General features: G+C 40.1%; 1 protein-coding gene across 4 annotated transcripts in view; it reads right to left on the bottom strand.

Moving 5' to 3' along the window:
* ptk2b (protein tyrosine kinase 2 beta) overlaps nt 1-27236 on the bottom strand; it is a 134856-nt gene that overhangs the window by 106965 nt on the left and 655 nt on the right. The gene's annotated exons all lie outside the window — the stretch shown is intronic.

Below are 27236 nucleotides of genomic sequence, written 5' to 3'. Positions count from 1 at the left end.
CTACACTGTAGAACAAATGTGGTTTGACACCACTTTAATGATCTATGGCTCAATGCAATGGAATCATGGGATTTGTAGTTTGGTGAGGCACCACTTCCTCTTTGGCAGGAAAAACTACAACTCCCAGGATTTCATAAAATTGAGATAGGGCAATTTAAGTGGTGTGGAACTGCATTAATTCTACAGTGTGAATGCATCCATAGTCTATGCATGGGATGATGGGTGTGTACATCCAGCAATATCTAGATGTTTACATGATTCCGTGGAGATCATAGAAGTGTCTCTTACCCAACTTTTAGGAAATGTAGTATTTGGACTACAGCTCCCAGTATCCCCTGATTAGAACGGTTTTGTATGTCTCACCTTGGAAATGGTGGGTTTAATCACACCGGAAATGCTATTTGCAAACATGATGTTTCATCCATGTTTCATCGTGACTAACAACCTGTCGATGCCAAATTGGAGCTAGACATTCCAAGGGAAAAGGCTCGCTTCCTAACAGGCGGGCACACGGGATCATGAGCCTTCCTTGATTATGTTCTTGCCAAGGAAAGCTGTTTTACACATCATCACTCGCGTCATCAGACATCGGTTTTCTTCCTGCTTAAATATGGAAAGGGAAGCTGATATAATAATATTGGATGGCGAACCTGGAAGACAAGGTTCGAATCCTTACTTGGCCATGGAAACCGACTGGCTGAATCTGGGCAAGTCACGCTCTCTCAGCCTCAGAGGAAGTCAGCTGGGGAGAAACCTCTCCGAACAAACTTATCCAAGAAAACCCCGTGATAGGCTCGCCATAAATTGGGAATGTCTTGAAGGCACACAACAACAAGAGCATCCTAGCTTTCCAACAATCTGAACTATCGCGTAGGTTTTCTCCCGACATTAAGTCTAGTCATGTCCAACTTTGGGGGTTAGTTCTATTCTTGAATAGAACTAATGAAGTAATGATAATATTGCAAAGTTGAATAACTGTATAGATAGCCAAGTAGGTAGATTTGGGAAAATGCTAGAGTCATACATTATTATTAATGAAGAGAGCCAATGAAATACAGTGTCCCCTCACTTATCGCGGGGGTTAGGTTCCAGGACCACCCGCAATAAGTGAAAATCCGCGAAGTAGGAACACTTTAATACCTATACATTATTTTAATAGTTGTACACTATTTCAGGTATTTATCAACCAATAGTGTGTTGATAAATTGCCTCCTTCTCCTCCCGTTGCCACTTGGGCTCCTCCCGTTGCTGCTTGGGCTCCCGTTGCCACTTGGGCTCCCTTTGGCTTCTCCTTCCTCCCTTCCTTAGGCTGTAAATTGTAATTTTTTATTATTTATAATAGTCTTTTACTGTTTATTGAAAAACCGCGAAACAGCGAATCTGCGAAAAGTGAACCGCGAAGCAGTGAGGGAACACTGTACTACTACTATAATAATAATAATAATAATAATAATAATAATAATAATAATAATAATAATAATAATAATAATTTTATTCTTATATCCCGCCCCATCTCCCCGGAGGGACTCGGGGCGGCTTACATGGGGCCATGCCCAGACACGACAGCACAAATCAGATAAAACATTAAACCGAGCAGTAAAACTTCAACATGATTAAAAACAGTCATAAAAGTCAATATACACAATAATATTAAAATCCCGATTTGGGTCAAAAGATCCAGGCCAAGGTGCAAAGCAATATCAAGTTATCAGGGAGGGATAATTATGCAGCAGGTGTAATACTTAAAGTGCTGAATGAATCCTAAAAACAATCCAGAGGGTCTACTGCTTAATAGGTAAATAACATGATCCCACAAGGATCAGTCAACGAAGGCCTTCTGGAATAGCCAAGTTTTCAGGCTCTTCCTGAATGAGAGTAGGGTAGGGGCCTGCCTGATCTCCCTGGGGAGCGAGTTCCACAGCCGGGGGGCCACGGCGGAGAAGGCCCTCTCCCTCGTCCCCACCAACCGCAACTGCGAAGTTGGTGGAAGCGAGAGGAGGGCCTCCCCCGACGAGCGAAGAGGTCGTGCGGGTTCATAGGGGGAAATGCGGTCTCGAAGGTAGGTGGGTCCCAAACCGTTAAGGGCTTTGTAGGTGATAACCTGCACCTTGAATTGGGCTCGGAAAATAAATGGCAGCCAGTGGAGCTCTTTAAACAGCGGCGTTGAGCGCATCCAGTAATCTGCCCCAGTTAGAAACCTGGCTGCCGATCGTTGTACTAGTTGTAGTTTCCGAGCCGTCTTCAAAGGCAGCCCCACGTAGAGCGCATTGCAGTAATCCAGTCTAGAGGTAACTAAGGCGTGGACCACCATGGTCAGATCTGACTTCTCGAGGTATGGTCGCAGCTGGCGCACAAGTTTTAGTTGTGCAAAGGCCCTCCCGGCCACGGCCGACACCTGGGCCTCAAGTGTCAGCGCAGAGTCCAGGAGGACCCCCAAGCTACGGACCTGCGCCTTCAGGGGGAGTGCGACCCCGTCAAGCACAGGTTGCCACCCAATACCCCGATCAGACGTACGACTGACCTGGAGGACCTCTGTCTTGTCAGGATTGAGCCTCAGCTTGTTCGCCCTCATCCAGGCCAATACAGCGGCCAGACACTGGTCCAGTATCCGAGGGGCTTCCTTGGAATTAGGTGGAAAGGAGTAGTAGAGTTGGGTGTCATCCGCGTAGAGATGGCACCGCACTCCAAAACTCCGGATGACCTCACCCAGCGGTTTCATGTAGATATTAAAAAGCATGGGGGACAGAATGGAACCTTGCGGGACCCCACAGGTCAATGGCCAGGGGTCCGAGCAGGTGTCCCCCAGCTTCACCAACTGGGATCGGCCCTCTAGGAAGGACTGGAGCCACTGCAGAACAGTACCCCCAAGGCCCATCCCGGAGAGACGTCCCAGAAGGATACCATGGTCGATGGTATCGAAAGCCGCTGAGATGTCCAAGAGAACCAGCAGGGTCACACTCCCCCTGTCCAGTTCCCTAGGGAGGTCATCCACCAAGGCGACCAAAGCCGTCTCGGTACTGTGCCCAGGTCTGAAACCAGACTGCGATTGGTCCAGAAAATCCGTATCTTCCAAGAATCCCTGGAGCTGGGATTAATAATAATAATAATAATAATGCAAAATTGAATAACAGTACATATAGCCAAGTTTTGAGGAAATTACAGCATACAGTCATCATAATTGAATACAACTATTGCAGAGGCTGCATGGCCATCAGTTGGGAGGGCTTTGGTTGTGTCTTCCTTCCTGGCAAAAAGGGGTTGGACTGAATAGCTCTTGAAGTCTCTTCCAAATCTAGGATTCTATGATTAACATGCTATGCTTAATTTTACATACATACATATATACATATATATATGTATATACAGTAGAGTCTCACTTATCCAACACTCACTTATCCAACGTTCTGGATTATCCAATGCATTTTTGTAGTCAATGTTTTCAATATATCATGATATTTTGGTGCTAAATTCGTATATACAGTAATTACTACATAGCATTAATGTGTAATGAACTACTTCTCTGTCAAATTTGTTGTTTAACATGATGTTTTGGTGCTTAATTTGTAAAATCATAACATAATTTGATGTTTAATAGGCTTTTCCTTAATTCCTCCTTATTATCCAACATATTCGCTTATCCAATGTCCTGCTGGCCCGTTTATATTGGATAAGTGAGACTCTACTGTATAATATATGATAATTTATAAATATATAATATATTGTATATACTTATAATATTGATAATAATATTATAATGAAATACAATATTATACTACTAATAATATAATATAATATAATAATATTAATTATATATTATACATTAAATGCTATATTACTAATAATATTACCATATAATGATATAGTACAATATAGTAATTTAATGCTTGTATTGTGCTATGCTAATAATATATTGTATGTACATTTGATTTGTAAGCCGCTTTGAGTCCCCTCCGGGGTGAGAAGAGCGGGATATAAATGTAGTAAATAAATAAATAAACAAACAAATTTATAATACAAGAACAACAACAACCATAATAATAATAGTACCATAGAATCCTAGAGTTGGAAGAGACCCCAAGGACATCTTTGTCAAAGGCTTGAGCAACGGGATACAGATCAAATTCGCTAATTGAAAGGGATAGCTAGTACTCAGAGGACCAGATCAGAATCCAAAATGATCTCCACAGATTAGAGAGATGGGTCTGGACTAACAAAAGGAATTCCGAAAAAGAGTCAAAATAAAGGAAATGCATGGATGAAGGATTGGTGATACTTGACTTGGAAACAATCCATGTTAAAGGAATTTAGGCATCTTAGTAGAACACAAGCTGAACATGAGCCAACCATGTGATGCAGCAGCTATAAAAGCCAACACAATTCTAAACTGCGTCAATACGACTCTAGTGTCCAGATTGCAATAAATCATAGTCCCCTCTTAGGGCATGTTGAGCTCAGAGAAGAAAATAAATAGACTCATAGAGTTGGAAGAGACCTCCAGACCAACCCGTTGCGATGCAAGAAAAGCACAATCAAAGCACTCCTGACAGATGGCCGTCCAATTTGTTTAAAAGTCTCCAGAGAAGGAGCTTTCACTAGACTCTAAGGCAAAGAGTTCCACTGCTGAACAGGTCTTCTTTCGGTCAAGAAGTTCTTCTGAATGTTCGGGTGGAATCTCCTTCCCTGTCATTTGAACCCATTGTTCTGAGGCAGAGAGTTCCACTGCTGAACAGGTCTTCTTACAGTCAGGAAGTTCTTCCAAATGTTCAGGTGGAATCTCCTTCCCTGTCATTTGAACCCATTGTTCTGAGGCAGAGAGTTCCACTGCTGAACAGGTCTTCTTACAGTCAGGAAGTTCTTCCAAATGTTCAGGTGGAATCTCCTTCCCTGTCATTTGAACCCATTGTTCTGAGGCAGAGAGTTCCACTGCTGAACAGGTCTTCTTACAGTCAGGAAGTTCTTCCAAATGTTCAGGTGGAATCTCCTTCCCTGTCATTTGAACCCATTGTTCTGACGCAGAGAGTTCCACTGCTGAACAGCTCATTAGGCAGTTCTTCCTAATTTCAGGTGGAATCTCCTTCCCTGTCATTTGAACCCATTGTTCTGAGGCAGAGAGTTCCACTGTTGAACAGGTCTTCTTACAGTCAGGAAGTTCTTCCAAATGTTCAGGTGGAATCTCCTTCCCTGTCATTTGAACCCATTGTTCTGACGCAGAGAGTTCCACTGCTGAACAGCTCATTAGGCAGTTCTTCCTAATTTCAGGTGGAATCTCCTTCCCTGTCATTTGAACCCATTGTTCTGAGGCAGAGAGTTCCACTGTTGAACAGGTCTTCTTACAGTCAGGAAGTTCTTCCAAATGTTCAGGTGGAATCTCCTTCCCTGTCATTTGAACCCATTGTTCTGACGCAGAGAGTTCCACTGCTGAACAGCTCATTAGGCAGTTCTTCCTAATTTCAGGTGGAATATCCTGTCATTTGAACCCACTGCTCTAAGTCCTAGTTTCCAGGGCAGCAGAAAAGAAGCCTGCTCCCTCTTCCTTAGGACAGACTTTCAGATATTGATACATGGCTCTCATGTCTCCTCTCAACCTTCTCTTCTGCAGGCTAAACAGACCCAGCTCTTTAAGGTGATCCTCTGAGGGATTCATGGTCTTCAGACTTTTGATAATTTTAGTTTCCCTCCTCTAGACACTTTACAACGTGGCAATATCTCTTTTGAACTGTGGTGCCCAGAATTGGGCACAGTATCCCAGATAAAGAGGTCTGACCAATGCAGAATACAAAGGCACCATGACTTCTCTCAGTCTAGACACTAGACAAGCCAAAACCTCATTGGCTTTTTTAGCTGCTGCATCACACAGCTGGCTCATCTTCAACTTACTGTCCACGAAGACTCCAAGATCTCTTTCACATGGACTGTTGTCAAGCCAGGTATCACCGGGGCAGGGACATAGTAGCCATGGCCCTGACGCCAACTTCATATTGAAGTTCTCATCAGATTGTCTTCTTCTACTCTAGAGACAGTCATGGAGTAATGAATTCGAACTCCAGGAAAAGAGGTTCCACCTGGATATTAGGAAGATGGTCAAAGCTGTTGGGAAAAGCTACCTTCTGCCTGGGATTCCAGTGAAGTCTCCTCCTCTGGAGATTCTCCTTTAGTAATCTACTAGCTTGGGGCCCCGGCGGTGCCCGGGTCATTTGAGAAAGGCATTGTTTGCCTGTGTTCCAAGTGTAGTCTCAATCCAATGTCAGCTGGAGTGGTGCGGATGAACTACAGCTCCCATTTGCAAGTGCCATCGTCGATGGTCAATCTCCCGCCAAATAGTGCCAGGATGTAGAGTGGTCCTTCTTCGTCATTAGTGGGAGTCACAGTGGTCTTAGGAAGTGAGTGAAGGTATTGCATGTCCCATCATCCATGGTCCATTACCCTCCAAACAATGCTAGGATGTTGAGTAGGTCATGGGGACTGTATGTGTCAAGTTTAGTCTTGATCAGACATTTGTGGGAGCCGCAGTGTTCCCTGGAAATGAGTAAAGGTATTGGAAGTCCCATCATCCATGGTCCATCCCCTTTCAAACAGTGGCAGGATGTACAGTAGGTCATGGGGGTCTGTGTACCAAGTTTGGGCCTTATTTGTCATTGCTGGGGGTGGCAGTGGTGTTGGGAAGTGAGTGAAGATACTGCAAATGCCATCGTCCATGGTGAGTTGTCCCCCAAACCATAGCAGCATTTCAAGTGAGTCATTTGGGCCACATTGCTTCTTTGTTCCAAGTCTGGTGGAGTTCCGTCACTCGTGGGCATGGTAGTGATCTGTGGGAGCTGTGTAGGCTGAAGCCTGTTAGAGTTAGTGTACCAAAGCTAGTGTCACTCTGAGGAGAGAGAGTAGGCTGAAGCCTGTTGGTGGTAGTTTTTGCCTCAGGGGTCCCAGTGGCCTGTGAAGTGGCAGCCAATCAGAAAGCTGCCCCATAAACCACCCGGCCAATCAGAAAGCTGGCACATACAAACATACAATATAGATAGATAGATAGATAGATAGATAGATACTAGCTGTGCCCGGCCACGCGTTGCTGTGGCGAGGTCTGGTGGTATGGGAAATAAAGTATTGAGGAATTGGTGGTAGTTAAGGTCAAGGGTAAAGGTTTTCCCCAGACATTAAGTCCAGTCGTGTCTGACTCTGGGGGTTGGTGCTCATCTTGAGTCTACACTGCTATATAATCCAGTTGAAATCAGATCATCTGTATTTTATAGGCAGCGTGGAAGAGGCCTGATTGAAGTGGCCCTGGGCTGAGTGGGTTGCTAGGAGACCAAGTGGGTGGAGCTTAGCCTTCTAACTGACAGCAGACCAAGTGGGTGGAGCTTAGCCTTCTAACTGGCAGCAATTGGATAAAAACAATTATTCCTCTCCCTCTAATTAGGACTTTATTTTTATTTTATTTTTGTTGTATGAACATAGAGGCATAGATGAGGGGTTGTGCTGCCATGTTTAGTGTTTCTGGGATGTGTAGTTTTGTTGTTTTGTCCTAGGCTGAAATTTCATTACCCTTTTATATATAGATATAGATATAGATAGATAGATATATATATAGATAAGGAAGACTTTGATGGTGTCTTCCTGCATGGCAGAATGGAGTCTCCTTCTCTAGAAGTTTTGAAACCAAGTCTGGATACCCATCAGTCTGGAACGCTTGGATTGTGTTTTCCTGCCTGGCAGAATAGGATTGGACTGGATGGCCTTTGGAGGTCCCTTTCACTCCCAGTAAATTATAGTCTGCCTGGGAATCCAGCAGAGTTTGGAGATGTTGAAATAGAGGCTGGATGGGCTTCTGTTTGGATTAGTTGGATGGATATCTTTCAGGAGATCTTTGCTAGGTTCTTGCTGATAGCAAAGGGTTGGACTAGATGGCCCTTGGTGTCCCTTCCAGATCTATGTTTGCATTGATTGTGGCAGAATGGGGTCAGACTGGATGGCCTTTGGGGCTCCTTTCCAACTTTAGCATCATATGGGACAAAGTACATTTGCTTGCCATTCTGACATGTTGGGGGCAATTTTCAGGCTAAAAATCATCCTAATTTTTTGAAAGCAGTAACTATGGGTCTGAAGGCTTTGAGATCCCCTTTCCAACCCTTGACCTAGAGAGAAGGAAAAGGAGGGGAAATCCAAGGGGTTCCTCAATAGGAACATATTTCTAAATATAGTCTCTGGGATGTGGTTGCCTGGGGCTCCTCCAAGGCATGATGGAAGGCGGCTTGGAGACTTGTGGGTTGCGTTGTGGGTTGTGTTGCAAACCCAGCGCATGGCCTTTGGGTTGTGTCGCAACCCTCTCCTGTCAAACCAGGTTAACAGACAGCAAGGTCAGGTTGATGGACTAAGATTGTTGTCAACTGTTGCTGTTGTTTTCATTATGTTTGGACTGGATGGCCCTTGGGGTCTCTTCCAACCCTGGGATTCTCTGGTTCTATTATTATTATTATTATTATTATTATTATTATTATTACACAGCAAACAAGATAGCAAACAATTATTATTATTATTATTATTATTATTATTATTATTATTATTATATCATCATAAGTTTCATAGAATCACAGAATCCTAGATTTGGAAGAGACTCCAAGAGCCATCCAGTCCAACCCCTTTTTGCCAGGAAACAAGACACAACCAAAGCCCTCCCAACTGATGGCCATCTGGCCTCTGCAATAGTTGTATTCAATGATGATGATTGTATGCCATAATTTCCTCTAAACTACATGCTTGGCTATATGTACTGTTATTCCATTTTTCATAATTATTATTATTATTATTATTATTATTATTACTTCATTAGCTCTTTTCAATAATAATAATGTATGATTCTAGTCTTCCCCAAAACTACATACCGTACTTGACTATATGTACTGTTATTCCATTTTGTAGCATTATTATTATTATTATTATTTCATTAGCTCTTTTCAATAATAATAATAATAATGTATGACTCTAGCATATCCCCAAAACTACATACTTGACTATATGTAGTTATTCAATTTTGCATCATCATCACTATTATTATTATTATTTCATTAGCTCTTTTCAATAATAATAATAATAATAATGTATGACTCTAGCATTTCCCCAAAACTACATACTTGACTATATGTACTGTTATTCCATTTTGCATTATTGTTATTATTATTATTATGATTTCATTAGCTCTTTTCAATAATAATAATAATGATGTATGACTCTAACATTTCCCCAAAACTACATACTTGGCTATATATACTGTTATTCCATTTTGCATTATTATTATTATTATTATTATTATTATTATTATTATTTCATTAGCTCTTTTCAATAATAATAATAATGTATGACTCTAGTATTTCCCCAAAACTACATTCTTAACTTTATGTACTGTTATTCAATTTTGCATTATTATTATTATTATTATTATTATTATTATTATTATTATTATTATTTCATTAGCTCTTTTCAATAATAATAATAATGTATGACTCTAGCATTTCCCCCAAACTACATACTTGACTATGTATATAGTTATTCAACTTTGCAATATATTATCATTACTGCATTAGTTCTATTCAAGAATAATATAATTTGTATCCCATTGTTTCCTTTAAACTACATAGCTGGATATATATGTTGCTATTTATCTCTGTGGAGCCCCTGGTGGTGCAGCGAGTTAAACCGATGTGTTGCTGAACTTGAGGATTAAAAGGTTGGCAGTTCAAATCCGGGAAGCGGGTTGAGCTCCCACTGTTAGCCCCAGCTTCTGCCAACCTAGAAGTTTGAAAACATGCAAATGTGAGTAGATCAATAGGTACCACACCGGAGGGAAGGTAAAAACGCTCCATGCAGTCATGCCGGCCACATGACCTTGGAGGTGTCTATGGACAATGCTGGCTCTTCGACCTAGAAATGGAGATGAGCCCCAACCCCCAGAGTCAGACACGACTGGACTTAACGTCAGGGGAAAACCTATACCTTTACCTATTCAACTTTGAATCATCACTGACATTATCATCATCCCATTGGTTCCAAATCATTGTTATTGGTATTGTTATTATTTGCATCCCATCATTAGCAGCAGGTACAGGAATCTTACTATACATATTGTTATCCAAATTTACAAAATTATCATCACCGTCTATTTATTTCTGTCATATCCTTCCACTTCTGCAAAAAGGTGAATTCAAGGCAGTTTACCAAAATTAAATGAATTATAAACGTACAAGCAAAGACATTAAACAAAGAATACAAGATGCATAGAAAGACAAAAGATCTTTGAAAGGAGAGATTCTTGTTCAGCCACGCCTTCTAAGGCTGCAGCTACATTGTAAAGTTACAGCAGTTTAATACTGTATTTACTGCCATGGCCCAATGCTATGGAATCCTGGGAGTTGTAGTTTTGAGTAGCCCTAGGTCTATTTGGCAGAGAAGGCTAAAAGACTCATACAAAAACTCGACAGAAAATGAACAAAATCTGGCTATCAGTAGTTTAAAAACTCTAAAATCAGGGGAGTAAATAAAGGACAACACTCAGAAAACAGGAGAACTCCAGACAGGAAACCACCAGGGCCACCTAACACCTCCCAACCAAGGATTCCCCCAAGCAGGAAGGAGCCAGGCTCTGAAGCTGCAAGGCTGTTTAATGCTAATCAAGTTGGCCAATTGCAATATTCACACTTGGCTCCAACAGATAAAGAGTTCATCATTCTACATACAGTAGAGTCTCACTTATCCAAGCTAAACGGGCCGGCAGAAGCTTGGATAATTGAATATCTTGGATAATAAGGAGGGATTAAGGAAAAGCCTATTAAACATCAAATTAGGTTATGATTTTACAAATTAAGCACCAAAACATCATGTTTTACAACAAATTTGACAGAAAAAGCAGTTGAATACGCAGTAATGTTATGTAGTAATTACTGTATTTACTAATTTAGCACCAAAATATCACGATATATTGAAAACATTGACTACAAAAATGGCTTGGATAATCCAGAAACTTGGATAAGCGAGGCTTGGATAAGTGAGACTCTACTGTATATATAAACCCCACTTGCCTGGTTTCCAACAGACCTCACAACCTTTTTAAGGTTGCCTGCCATAGATGTGGGCGAAACGTCAGGAGAGAGTGCTTCTGGAACATGGCCATACAGCCTGGAAAACTCACAGCAACTTAATGATTCTGGCCATGAAAGCCTTCGACAACACATCAAACTAGATACCCCTAGGATTGCAAGCGACAGGCCATAATACTAGGAATCCCTGCCCAAAGGATCCTCACAATGGTTGTTGTGTGTCTTTCGGGCTGTGTGGCCATGTTCCAGAAGCATTCTCTCCTGACGTTTCGCCCACATCTATGGCAGGCATCCTCAGAGGTTGTGAGGTTAACCCTAACCCTAACCTCACAACCTCTGAGGATGCCTGCCATAGATGTGGGCGAAACGTCAGGAGAGAATGCTTCTGGAACATGGCCACACAGCCCGAAAGACACACAACAACCCTGTGATCCTGGCCATGAAAGCCTTCGACGATCCTCACAATGTTGTCAAACAAGGTGATCCCAACATAGACACAGAGCTATTGATGGTGTTATAAAGTGTTATCAAAGTGCCCTGACCCTTGGACTCTCAGAGCAAACACTGGCACCAAGGGATAAGAATTATCCAGCCAGATCTTGGGTGAAGAATCCACTGGGACGGCCTCTTGTGGAGTTATTTATGTGGTTGATTGATATGTGGTCAGACCTCCAATGGAGTTATTTATGTGGTGGTCAGGAGGACAGTCCAGATCGTTACATTTCCAATTCTTATTGGAAAGTTGGAGTCAAAATGCAAAACCATTGTCAAGAAATCAGAGGAAGAGTCAAGAGCAGGGGTCCCCAAACTAAGGCCCGGGGGCCGGATGCGGCCCATCAAAGCCATTTATCCGGCCCCCATGGCACAAGGGCAGAAGGGGGTTAGACTAAATGACCCAAGGGGTCTCTTCTTCTCTTACAACCCTTATTATTATTATTATTATTATTATTATTATTATTATTATTATTATTATTATATTTTATGACACAGCAAACAAGATAGATATGCTGGATTTTGTATCACAAAATCACATTATTATTATTATTAACATTGAGGCTGGGTGGGCATCTGTCAGGGGTGCTTTGCTAGTGCTTTTGATGCACAAAGGCAGAAGGGGATTGGACTCAATGGCCCAAGGGGTCTCTTCCAACCCTCATTATTATTATTTTATTATGACACAGCAAACAAGATAGATATGCTGGATTTCGTATCACAAAATCACAAGTAGAACACTTCCCAAGTGTCTAGGACTGTGTGATGTATTATTATTATTATTAACATTGAGGCTGGGTGGCCATCTGTCAGGGGTGCTTTGCTTGTGCTTTTGGTGCACAAAGGCAAAAGGGGGTTGGACTTAATGGCCCAAGGGGTCTCTTCCAACCATTTTTAAAAATTATTATTATTATTATTATTATTATTATTATTATTATTATTATTAATAATAATAATAATAATAATAAAAATTGAGGCTGGGTGGCCATCTGTCAGGGGTGCTTTGCTTGTGCTTTCGGTGCACAAAGGCAAAAGGGGGTTGGACTTAATGGCCCAAGGGGTCTCTTCCAACCCTTTTTTTAAATTATTATTATTATTATTATTAATAAAAATTGAGGCTGGGTGGCCATCTGTCAGGGGTGCTTTGCTTGTGCTTTCGGTGCACAAAGGCAGAAGGGGATTGGACTCAATGGCCCAAGGGGTCTCTTCCAACCCTTTTTTATTGTTGTTGTTGTTGTTGTTGTTGTTGTTATTTTATTGTATGACACAGGAAACAAGATAGATATGCTGGAATTATTATTATTATTATTATTATTATTATTATTATTATTATTATTATTATTATTATTGCTCAGTGGCCAACTATAGTCCAGCCCTCCAACGGTCCGAAGGATCGTGAACCGGCCTCCTGTTTAAAAAGTTTGGGGACCCTTGGTCAAGAGGGTCAGGATTGTGTCTTCCCAAATGACACAAGGGGGTTGGACTATATGACCTTTGGGGACCCCTTCCAAATCTAGTGGACAATAGATTGCCTAGAAGATTGGCTTTTGTGAGCTGCTCCAAGTCCCTCTGGACTTGGACTGGATGGTCCATGACGTCTCTTCCAACTCTACGATTCTATGGTGGCGGGATATAAATAAAGTTATTATTACTATTCTCTGGAAGTTTTGAAACTGTGGCTGGATGGCCATCTGTTAGGAGGGTTTGGATTGTGTATTCCTGCATGGCAGAAGGGGAATTTGTTAGGCTGGACGGCCTTTTAGATACCCTTCCGACTTTAAGACTAGGACTTCTTCCAACAGCTATGAACCAACTAGACAAGGTCCTAAAGCAATGATGGGCAACCTTTTGCGCTTGGTGTGTCAAAATTCACCAAAAAAAACCTAGCATGACTTGGGTGGTGTGTCACTTCGAGAGAGAAAAAAACCATAATTTCACAATAACAAAAAATATATAATTGTAATATATAACTGTATTTAATAAATCAAAAACTATTTACTACCATTATTTCCATGTACAACAATCTATGGTACCTCTTGCAGTTTCCACACTGATTTCTCTCTATTCTAGTTTCAATGTAGTCATGAATAATGAATAATATAATAATAATATAATAGTAATAATATAATAATATACTACAATAATAATAGAATAATAATAATAATAATAGAATGATTATATATATATACACACACACACACACACACACACACACACACACACATACACACACACTAGCTGTGCCCACTTTGCTGTGGCAAAGTGGTGGTGGTATTGGTTAAAAGTTGTTGTGGAATTTTTATTTGACGTTATTTGTATTTTTTAAATTAATTTTATTGTAACTTATCTTTTTTATTTATTATATTTTATTATTTTGTTGTATTATTTTTAGTTATTTTGTTATAGTATTTTATTGTATTAATTTTTTAGTGTTTTTAATTATTTTTATTGTATTATTTGTATTTATTTTATTTTTTATTCTTTTATTAACACTGGGCTGAGTGGGTTGCTAGGAGACCAAGTGGGCGGAGCTTAGCCTTCTAAGTGGCAGCAATTGGATAAAAACAATTATTGCTCTCCCTCTAAGTAGTACTTTATTTTTCTTTTCTTTTTGTTGTATCAACCTAGAGGCATGGATGATGGGTTGTGTTGTCAAATTTCGAGGTTGGGGGGCCTGTCGTTTTGTTGTTTTGTGGGTCGCCGTGATGCCATCACTCATTTATATATATAGATATAGGAGAATGGCATTGCTCCACCGGGCAAAACAACAAAACTAAAGGCCCCCCAACCTAGAAAATTGACAACACAACCCCTCATCCACGTCTCTATGTTCTTACAAACAAACTACACATCCCTAGTAGAAAACGGCCAGGCTTTGAAGCAGCGAGGCTATTCACTGCAATTCCAATTGGCCACAGCAACGCGTGGCAGGGCACAGATAGTTTATATATATATAAATGTAATGTGCATAATTCCCATGGAGTAAACAACAAAAACACTGGACCAAATCACACCAAATTTGGCCACAAAAGACATAGTCATCCAATCAATCTGCATGTCAGCAAAAATGGCTAGGCGTGTCAGTGCTGACACGCGTGTCATAGGTTGGCCATCACTGTCCTAAAGTGATGAGTTATATCACCGAATGCTGAAGTGGGGATGGCCCATGTCACTGTATTTCCCATTGAAATCTGACCAGTAAAACCAACTCAATATGCCATTGACTGCTAATAAGACAAGTAAATGGATCCCAGAGCAATAGACCACAAGCCAAACACGAGCCAACAAGGTGATGCAGCAGCGGAAAAAGCCAATGCGATTCTAAGAGGATAGAGTCTAGATCAGGCATGGGCCAACTTGGGCCCTCCAGGTGTTTTGGACTTCAACTCCCACAATTCCTAACAGCCTAGCGGCTGTTAGGAATTGTGGGAGTTGAAGTCCAAAACACCTGGAGGGCCCAAGTTGGCCCATGCCTGCCATAAGTCAATCAGGCATTTCCTCCCAGTGTTTCCATGCTTTCTTATGGATCTGATTCTCAAATACTTTGGATAAGAAGGGAAAGAGGCAGCCCACCGTTCTTTCCAACGAAGAGGACGCCGTGTTCGCTTTTGCAGCAGCTGTTGTGCCGGAACACGGCAAAGCGGAGCCGCTAGCTTGAGCCTCAAAGGACAAAACAGATATAGATATAGAGACTTATTTTGCTGAAGACGAAACCCAAGCAATGCATTGAAAGCTGGCTTATTCTCCCAGGGCAGAAATTTAGCCCAAGACACATCTATATTGTGGAATGAATGCAGTTTGACGCCATTTTTGGGGCCGCTGGGAGATGTAGTTTCACAAGGTCTTTCGCCATCGGTGTCCTTACTGTATTACAACTGCCAGGATTCCATAGCATTGAGTCAGAACACTTAAAGTGGTATCAAACTGCATTTATTCGGCATTGTAGATGTTCTCCAGTATTTTCTACAGGAGCTCACCATTTAGTGAACTGGTTGCCAATGCTGTATATATATTTACTGTATATACACGAGTATAAGCTCGGGCTGTGGCGCAGGTTGGAGAACAGCTGCAATCAATCACTACAATGAATCACTCTGACCAGGAGGTCATGAGTTCGAGGCCAGCCTGGAGCCTATGTTTGTCTTGTCTTTGTTCTATGTTAAAAGGCATTGAATGTTTGCCTATATGTGTAATGTGATCCGCCCTGAGTCCCCTTCGGGGTGAGAAAGAAGGGCGGAATATAAATGCTGTAAATAAATAAATTTTTAAAAAATAAGCCTAGTTTTTCAGCCCTTTTTTAGGACTGAAAAAGCCCCCCTCGGCTTATACTCGAGTGAGGGTCCTGGTCGGTTTATACTCGAGTATTAAAGGTACATTTATTATTTTCTCTATTTTTATTGATTTTATTACATGTATTATTTTACTGTATTATTATTTATTTATTTACTACATTTATATCCCGCTCTTCTCACCCTGAAGGGGACTCAGAGCAGCTTACAAATCAAACGAACATATAATATATTAGATGGTAATATATCATTATATGGTAATATTATTAGTAATACAGTAGAGTCTCTCTTATCCAATGTAAACGGGCCGGCAGAACGTTGGATAAGCGAATATGTTGGATAATGAGAAATTAAGGAAAAGCCTATTAAACATCAAATTAGGTTATGATTTTACAAATTAAGCACCAAAACATCATGTTATACAACAAATTTGACAGAAAAAGTAGTTCAATACACAGTAATGCTATGTAGTAATTACTGTATTTACGAATTTAGCACCAAAATATCACGATGTATTGAAATCATTGACTACAAAAATGCGTTGGATAATCCAGAACGTTGGATAAGTGAGTGTTGGATAAGTGAGACTCTACTGTATTACATTTAATATATAATACTAATATACAATATATTTAATATATAATATATAATTAATATTATTATATTGTATTATTAGTAGTATAATATTGTATTCCATTATAATATTATAATCAATATTATATGAATATACAATATATTATATGTTTATAAATTATTATAAATTATATATATACAGTAGAGTCTCACTTATCCAACACTCGCTTATCCAACGTTCTGGATTATCCAACACATTTTTGTAGTCAATGTTTTCAATATATCGTGATATTTTGGTGCTAAATTTGTAAATACAGTAATTACAACATAACATTACTGCGTATTGAACTACTTTTTCTGTCAAATTTGTTGTATAACATGATGTTTTGGTGCTTAATTTGTAAAATCATAACCTCATTTAATGTTTAATAGGCTTTTCCTTAATCTCTGCTTATTATCCAACATATTTGCTTATCCAACATTCTGCTGGCCCGTTTACGTTGGATAAACGAGACTCTACTGTACTAATAAAATTACATTAATTGAGGCATCAGTAGGTTAAATGTTTATGAATATTTACATAAAGCTCAAATTTAAGATAAGACTGTCCAACTCTGATCCAATCCTTATTCTCATCTTCTTCAATGTAAATGTGCTTATATATCCATTTAATAATAATAATAATAATAATAATAATAATAATAATAATAATAATAATAATAATAATAGAGTAAAATAATACATGTAATAATAATAATAAATAATACAGGAAAATAATACAAGTAATAATAAGAGTAGAATAATAAATGTAATAATAATAATAAGATCAGAGTGAAATAATAAATGTATTAATAATAAAAATAGAGTAAAGTAAATGTAATAGTAGCAACAATAATAGAGAAAAAAATAAATCTAATAATACCAATAATAATAGAGAAAGATAATAAATGTACCATATATTCTCGAGTATAAGCTGACCCAAATATAAGCCAACTAGGATCCTCACCCGAGTATAAGCCGAGGGGGGCTTTTTCAGTCTTAAAAAAAGGGCTGAAAAACTAGGCTTATACTCGAGTATATACAGTATATATTTACTTTAATTGCATTTTAATTGATTTACTTTAATGCTAAGGTAAAGATTTCCCCTGTATTGTTCGTAGACACTTCTACAAACAACACAGGGGAAACCTTTACCTTAGCATTAAAGCAAATCAACTAAAATGCAATTAAAGTAAATGTGGCCGGCATGACTGCATGGAACACTGTTACCATCTCGCTGGAGCAGTACCTATTGATCTACTCACATTTGCATGTTCAAACTGTTAGGTTGGCAGAAGCTGGGACTAACAGCAGGAGCTCACCCCGCTCCCCGGATTCAAACCGCCAACCTTTTGGTCAGCAAGTTCAGCGGTTTAACCCGCTGTGCCACCAGCATCTAGTGAACTGGTTGTCAATGCTATTTATGTATTTACTTTAATTGCATTTTGATTGATTTGATTTAATGCCAACCCTATGTTTAATATTATTTTTATGTTGACCTTTAGGATGTTTGTAATTGTTTTGCTTAAACATTCACTTACACTTTGGGTCTTGATTCTAAGAAAAAAGCAGGGTGGTGGTAACAACAACAACAACAACAACAACAACAACAACAACAACGCATCATTTTCCAAAATGCTCAGGATCAGAAATATTCCATATTTTAGATTTTTCCAGCTTTTGTAATATTTGCCTATACAGTAGAGTCTTGCTTATCCAATACCCAGCAGAACTGCAAACACTGTTATGCAAAGCCTAATTGAACATTTGCAGGTTGCTATGTTAGCTGCACCAAAAAAAGAAAAAATATTTGAGGCAAAGGGAATTAACATTTAGCAGTTTCATTTCTGGCTATTTTAGGTCGGGGGAGATCTCACGAAAGAAGCCGGCAAAGGCCAATAAATACCAGAAGCCGATACCACAAGACAAAGGCCTCGGTCTTCAAAAAGGCAATGCAACCTCAAGGTTATTTTCCAACTTCTAACCCTCACGTCAATACAGAAACCAAGGGTGCATCCACACTCCAGAATTAATGCAGTTTAACACCATTTTTGCTGCCAGGTAGGAAATGCTAAAGGCCTTATAAAACTACAACTCCCAGGATCCCATAGTATTGAGCCATGCCATTCTAAAGTCTCATTATAATGGCAGAGTAAAATGGTGTGGTCGAAAGCTTTCATCACCAGAATCACTGGATTGCTGTGAGTTTTCCGGGCCATATTCCAGAAGCATTCTCTCCTGACATTTCGCCCACATCTATGGCAGGCATCCTCAGAGGTTGTGAAGTCTGTTGGAAACTAGGCAAATGGGGTTTATATATCTGTGGAAGATCCAGGGTGGGAGAAAAAACTCTTGTGTGTGAATGGTGCAGTTGGCCAGATTGATTAGCATTGAATGGCCTTGCAGATTCAAAGCCTGGCTGCTTCTTGCCTGGGGGAATCCTTTGTTGGGAGGTGTTAGTTATTAGAAAACGGGAATTCCAGACAAAAAAACCCAATCATGGATAGCTAACACCTCCCAACAAAGGATTCCCTTAGGCAAGAAGCAGCCAGACTTTGAATCTGCAAAGCTATTAAATAATCAAGGTGGCCAATTGCAGGACTCACACTTGCCTCAAACAGACAAGAGTTCTTTCTCCCACCCTGGACATTAATCCACAGATATATAAACCCCACATGCCTAGTTTCTGAAAGACCTCACAACCTGTGAGGTTGCCTGCCATAGATGTGGGTGAAACGTCAGGAGAGAATGCTTCTGGAACATGGCCATACAGCCCGGAAAACTCACAACAACCCACTAAAATGGTGACATTTCGATAAAATGGCCAGGTTTGCCTTTATTTTTTTTATTTATTATTTAAACTTATATGCCGCCACTCCCCTAGGGCTTTAGGGATGTTGTTGTTGTTATTACCACCATCACCATCAAAATTTGGCTTATTTGCCTTTTTAGAATATTATTTGGGGGAGGGATATTTTCAAGCTGTAGTTGCAGAATCATTATTATGATATTATATTTATTTGTACAGTCGAGTCTCACTTATCCAACATAAACGGGCTGGCAGAATGTTGGATAAGCGAATATGTTGGATAATAAGGAGGGATTAAGGAGAAGCCTATTGAACATCCAATTAGGTTATGATTTTACAAATGAAGCACCAAAACATCATGTTAGACAACAAATTTGGCAGAAAAAGTAGTTCAATACGCAGTAATGCTATGTAGTAATTACTGTATTTATGAATTTAGCACCAAAATATCACAATATATTGAAAACATTGACTACAAAAATGCGTTGGATAATCCAGAACGTTGGATAAGCGAGTGTTGGATAAGTGAGACTCTACTGTATACCCCTTTTTGTCTTAACAGGGACTCAAAGCAGCAGCTCTAAAAAAGACTGCAATGTACGAAAATATAAAACATAAAGACTGTAAACATTAAAATAGAAATGAACCGAACACTATTTAAAAACAAATGGTTAAAAATATTGAAAGAATTTAAAACCTATTTAAAATACATTGAACATAGAAGACCGACTATATACCAGGAGCTGGAATCTCCAAACGTTGTTGGACTGCAGCTCCCAATATCCCTTACCACTTGCTGCTGGGATCTGTAGTCCAATGAATCCCACCCTTATTATAAATGTTTACCTTGGTGTTTAGCTCTATAGGAATGCATTATTAGGGCCCGATCCATTCAAATTGGGCATAATTTTTCCCCTTTCTACTTATGTCACCACGTCATAAATAAACACAAGGGTTGAGCAACAGCTATCCATGCTCACTTGGTTCTCGGATGGGAATTTTTATATTTATTTTGAGCCAGAAAACTGCCTGGGAAAAGAGGAAGAGTGTGTTATAGGTGAATGAACTCCATCAACGAAGCCTCAGCTGCAGCCCTGACTTTGCAAGATCTGCACATTTATCGGATGACCGTAAGTCAGTCAATTTGATGGCCATAATCAAGCAAACCGTACATTTAAATGCTATGGAAACCTGGGATTTGCAGCTTCACAAGGCTGCCAAAGAATGCTGAGATCTCACCAAACAAACAACTTCTATGATGCCATTGCCATAGCTTGGAGCCGTTGCAGTTATAATGGTATCAAAGTGCATTAGTGTAGATGCACCCTTAGTCTGAAACAGAGCCCCAAAGATATTCCAAACAATCAGATGCAAAGCCTATAAATACACTGGCATGGGGTTCAGGTGACTTGGGATGCATCTGCACTGCGGAATGAATGCAGTTTGGCACTACTTGAAACACCATGGCTCAATTCAATGGAATCCTGGGAGTTGCAGTTTTCCAAGATCTTCAGCCCATGAGCCGTGACAGTTAAAGTGTGTCAAACTGTTTTAATCCCATCTTCTTTGCTCCCATGCTAGAACATTGGCGATGTGAAGATGGCTCTCTGCTTTGAATATCATCTAGATCAGGGGTCCCCAAACTAAGGCCCGGGGTCCGGATGCGGCCCTCCGAGGTCATTTACCTGGCCCCCGCCCTCAGTTTTATAATATAATATATTGTATATATATATAATATTGATAATAATATTATAATGTAATACAATATAACACTAATAATAATAATACCATATAATAATAGTAATTATATATTCTATATTACATATAATATTACTAATAATATTACAGTATAGTGGTATAGTTCAATATAGTAATATATAATGCTAATATTGTGCTATGCTAATAATATAATATATTGTATGTACATATAATTTGTAAGCCACTCTGAGTCCCCTTTGGGGTGAGAAGGGTGTGATACAAATGTAGTAAATAAATGCAATACATAATAAATAAATAAATAAATAAATAAATAAATAAATAAATAAATAAATTTTAGACTTAGGCTCATCCAAAGTCTGAAATGACTTGAAGGCACACAACAACAACAACAACAACAACAACAACAACAACCCTAATCAACTTGACTATCTCACTGGCCAGAAGCAGGACCACACTTCCCATTGAAATCCTGATAAATGTATGTTGGTTAAAAATGTTTTTATTTTTAAATATTGTATTGTTCTTTCATTGTTGTTGTTGTTGTTGTTGTTGTTGTTGTTGTTTTTGCACTACAAATAAGACATATTCAGTGTGTATCGGAATTTATTTGTATTTTTTTCAAATGATAATCCGGCCCCTCAACAGTCTGAAGGATTGTGGACCGGCCCTCGGCTTAAAAAGTTTGAGGACCCCTGATCTAGATGGATGGAGCCGGCTTGTTTTCTGACGTTCTGGAGATTCAAAATTACAGGGAAAGAGAACCCATCTAAATATTAGGAAGGTTTTTTAAAATGGCAAAGCTGTTGCTGCCTTTGAGGGTGGTGAATTATCCATTTTGGAGGTCTTTTCCCAGGCGTTGGATGAGCATCTTTCAAGACAGCTGTAATTCCAGTCTGGCAGAATGAGGTTGGACTAGATGACCCCTGGAGACCCCCATCCAAGTATATGAATCTATCCATCTATGATTCCTATCTCTGAAATCTTTTACAAGAGGGCTTGATGGTTTACATCTCAGAACTGCTTTAGTTGTCAGTTTCCTGCCTGGCCAATGGGTTGGACTCCATGACCTCCAGGAACCCTTCCAACACGTCCAAGTGAGGTTCAATGAACTTGGATACTTTATAGATAGGGATTTCCACCCTGGCAGAGGACTATTCTGGCCTCCAAAATAGGAATCATCCATCTCTGACTCACATGTCTTTCTTCTGAAAGTTCACCTGGCCCAAACATTTCAATATGACGGCATTTTCCCATTGCACCCTAGCGATAATATTGACTCATGTTTCCAGGTATTTGTCCCACATTGAATTTTCCTCGACCCGAGAAGGATAATCCAAGCTCCGGTTCCAAGCTTGGCCAGCAAGCCGGAACAAAAATGCACCCAAAACATGTGCCCCAAGGCGGTGCAAACGAGTCATCCGCACACTGGTTTACACATCTCCGCAAGTTCTGCACCTGGTCCTTTTTTGGTCTCATGAACCAAATCTCAGACCCCAGAGATGCCAAAAGGGGAGAGTTCGAAAAGGATGGGTTTGTCTACCTTTGGCCCACCTTTGGCCCCAAAGAGCACCATGCACCAAGTGGCACCTTTCCCCACACTGGTTTGCACACCTCAGCAAGATCCAAACCTTATTTATTCATTTATTTATTTATTTACAGTATTTATATTCCGTCCTTCTCACCCCGAAGGGGACTCAGGGCGGATTACAATGAACACATATATGGCAAACATCCAATGCCAACAGACAAACAACATACATTAGACAGACTCAGAGGCATTTTTACATTTTTCCAGCTTCATGATTCCGGCCACAGGGGGAGCTGTTGCTTTACCGTCCAGTAGTGGCTGTACTTCCTCATTCCTTTCCTCGTGTTTTGCTGGCAGTTTAATGGTGTTGTAAATTAGCCTCCCGCATAAAGCGTCCCTAAATTTCCCTAATTGACAGATGCAACTGTCTTTCGGGGCTGCATAGGTCAACAGCAAGCCAGGGCTATTAATGGTCGGAGGCTTAACCCGACCCGGGCTTCGAACTCATGACCTCTCGGTCAATAGTGATTTATAGCAGCTGGTTACTAGCCAGCTGCGCCACAGCCCGGCCCCCAAGCTTGTTCTTCTTCCATCTCAAAAGCTCTCTTAGATGTCAAAAATTGGGGAAAGACAAATACATATTTGGGAAAGGACCTCTTTGGATTGCTGTGAGTTTTCCGGGCTGCATGTGGACAATTTCAGCAGAAAGGAGGAAACCATGAAAATGAACAAAATCTGGCTACCAGTATTTTAAAAAAATCTAAAATCAGTACAGTAAATAAAGAACAACACTCATAAAACAGATATGAAATAATTAGGGCCAGCTAACACCTCCCAACAAAGGATTCCACTATTTATTTATTTATTATTTATTTCCAACATTTATATCCCGCCCTTCTCACCCAAAGGGACTCAGGGCGGCGTACAAAATTGGCAACAATTCGATGCCTACACATAATTAAAACAGCAATGAAAATCCAATTAAAACAATTAAATCCATATAAAAATATAAAACACATGATTAAAATCCATTCATCCAAAATCCTCGTGCTGTAGCCGTAAATCAGTCCGGGTCGTCTTTATCATTTAATCTTCGAAAGCCTGGGCACATAGCCATGTTTTCAGGGCTTTTCTAAAACTCAAAAACTCACTAGGCAGGAAGCAGGCAGGCTTTGAAGCTGCAAGGCAACTCAATGCTAATCAAGGTGGACAACTGCAACATTCACACTTGCCCCAAGCAAACAAGAGTTCTTTCTCCCATGCAGGACATTATTCCACAGATGTATAACCCCACTTGCCTAGTTTCCAACAGTCCTCACAACCTCTGAGGATGCCTGCCATAGATGTGGGTGAAACGTCAGGAGAGAATGCTTCTGGAACATGGCCAGACAGCCTGAAAAAGTCACAGTAACCCAGTGATTTTGGCGATGAAACCTTTGACAACACAAGGACCTCTTTGTCTCCAACCTTTCCATCCACCGTTGGCTCCAAAAAACACCAAGTGTCACCTCTCCTTACATAGGTTTAGACACCTCTGGAAGATCCAAACACAGATTTAATTCAATCTTAAGAACCAACACTTGGTTTCAAAAGACCCGAGAAACACCAAGAGGAGTGAAAAAACAAAGATATATTTGGGCACCAAGTGGCACCGTTCCTCAGATTGGTTTAGATACCTCTGCAAGATCCAAACCTGGTTCCTCTTCAATCTTAATCACTAAAAGACCCGAGGGTCCTATGTACGCATCCTTGACCCCAAAGAGCACTATGATACAAGCGGCACCGGGATATGGGCTTGTCAAGGGCAAAAAGATTGATTTGAAAGATGACCAGCTGCTCTCCAATCCAAAATGTGCCTGGCTACCCAAAACTGAGCTCTCTAACTTCCTAGTTGCCCACCTTTGGCACCAAAGAACATCACCTTTTCCCACATTGGTTATGACACCTCTGGAAGATCTGGACCCACATTTAATTCAGTCTTAAGAACCAAAGTTTTAAAAGACCTGAGAGACACTGAGAGGGGAGAAAAACAAAAATATATTTGGAAAAGGACTGCCTTTCCATCCATATTTGGTCCCAAAACGCACTGTGTGCCAAGTATCACCTTTCCCCATATATTATTATTATTTATTTACTATATTTATATCATCATCATCATCATCATCATCATCATCATCATCATTTAATTACTTATTAATCGCCCTCCATCCACGATGCTCTAGGCGATTTACAAGATAAAATTGTAAAGGATAAAAATATATACATATACAAATATATATCCCACCCTTCTCACCACAAAGGGAACTCAGAGCGGCTTACAAATTATATGTACATGCAATATATTATATTACAGTAGTCTCACTTATTCAACGTAACCGGGCCAGCAGAATGTTGGATAAGCGAGTATGTTGGATAATAAGGAGGGATTAAGGAAAAGCCTATTCAACATCAAATTAGGTTATGATTTTATAAATTAAGCACCAAAACATCATGTTATACAACAAATTTGACAGAAAAAGTAGTTCAATACGCAGTAATGCTATGTAGAAATTACTGTATTTACAAATTTAGCACCAAAATATCACAATGTATTGAAACATTGACTACAAAAATGTGTTGGATAATCCTGAACGTTGGATAAGCGAATGTTGGATAAGTGAGACTCTACTGTATTAGCATAGCACAATAGGTTTAGATACCTCTGGAAGATCCAAACCCAGATTTAATTCAATCTTAAGAACCAAAGCTTCGTTCTAAAGCACCAAAGAGAGAGAAAGAGGGATAAACACATACATATTTGGAAAGGGGCTGCTTGCCCCCTACCTTTCCGCCCAATTTTGGCCCTAAGACACACCATGGGTCAATGGCACATTGGTTTAGACACCACTGGAAGATTCAAATCCATGTTTAGTTCTGTCTTAGCTTGGTTCTAAAAGACCCAAGAGACACAGGAAGAGAAGGAAACACATACATATTTGGAAAAGGGCTATTTCTCCCCTATCTTTCTGCCCACCTTTGGCTCTAAGGAGCACCATAATAATGATAATAATATGAGTTTATTCTTCTATCTCACCCCATCTCCCTGAGAGGACTCGAGGCGGCTCACATGGGGACCAAGCCCAACAATATACAACAAAATACAACAACATAAAATGCAATCCAATCACAACAAATTAATGCATAATTATAAAAACACACAATCACACAATAAAAACGTGGCCAGAGGTCAAGAGCGACATAATGGCACTTCAATCTTCAGTCTTGGGGAGGGGGATAAAATTGTCATTGTGCCAAAGGCACATTGGTTTAGACACCACAGGAAGATTCAAATCCAGGTTTAATTCTGGCTAAGCTTGGTTCTAAAAAACCCAAGAGACAGAAAGAAGGGGAAAACAAAGATCTGTTTGGAGATGTGTTGCGCCTGGAAGATTTGAACCTGGTTCTTCCTCAACCTCAAAGCTTGGTTCTAAAAGACCAAAGAGACAGAAAAAGAGGGGGAAACACATACATATTTGGAAAGGGGCTGCTTGACCCTTACTTTTCCGCCCAATTTTGGCACTAAGACACACCATGCGCCAAAGGCACATTGGTTTAAACACCACTGGAAGATTCGAATACAGGTTTAATTCTGTTTTAGCTGAAAGAAGGGGAAAAACAAAGCTCTATTTGGAGATGTGTCGCACCTGGAAGATTCGAACCTGGTTCTTTCTCAACCTCAAAGATTGGTTCTAAAGCACCAAAGAGACAGAGAAAGAGGGATAAACACATACATATTTGGAAAGGGGCTGCTTGACCCCTACTTTTCCGCCCAATTTTGGCACTAAGACACACCATGCGCCAAAGGCACATTGGTTTAAACACCACTGGAAGATTCGAATACAGGTTTAATTCTGTTTTAGCTGAAAGAAGGGGAAAAACAAAGCTCTATTTGGAGATGTGTCGCACCTGGAAGATTCGAACCTGGTTCTTTCTCAACCTCAAAGATTGGTTCTAAAGCACCAAAGAGACAGAGAAAGAGGGATAAACACATACATATTTGAAAAGGGGCTGCTTGACCCCTACTTTTCCGCCCAATTTTGGCACTAAGACACATCATGCGCCAAAGGCACATTGGTTTAAACACCACTGGAAGATTGAAATCCAGGTTTAATTCTGTCTTAGCTTAGTTCTAAAAGACCCAAGAGACACAGAAAGAGGGGGGAAACAAAGCTCTATTTGGAGATGTGTTGCACCTGAAAGATTCGAACCTGGTTCTTCCTCAACCTCAAAACTTGGTTCTAAAAAACCCAAGAGACACAGAAAGAGGGGAAAATAAAGATCTATTTGGAGATGTGTCGCACCTGGAAGATTCGAACCTGGTTCTTCCTCAATCTCAAAGACCTGAGAGGCACAGAAAGTAAGGACACAAGGAGATATTTGGAAAAGATGGCTTGGAGGCACGGCTTTGTTCCGAGACGGACTGGCCTGAGCTCAAGACATTTCAAAGTGAAAGCAAGGCATTTCCACATTCCACCCCAGGGCTAATATTTAGGCAACTCAGGAAGATCCGAAACCGGTTCTACTGTACTCCAATCTCAAGACTCGAGAGATACCGAAAAGGGAGATTTGGGAAAGAAGTGTCTTGCTTTCTTGTTTTGGCTACAAAGAGCACCGTGTGCCAAGTGGCACATTTCCCTGCATTGGTTCAAATCTGAACCCGGTCCTTT

Source organism: Anolis carolinensis, chromosome 1 (genome assembly GCF_035594765.1).
Source record: "Anolis carolinensis isolate JA03-04 chromosome 1, rAnoCar3.1.pri, whole genome shotgun sequence".
Taxonomy (NCBI): Eukaryota; Metazoa; Chordata; class Lepidosauria; order Squamata; family Dactyloidae; genus Anolis; species Anolis carolinensis.
The sequence above is the reverse complement of the archived record's forward strand: the minus strand, read 5'-3'. Positions and strand labels throughout refer to the sequence as shown.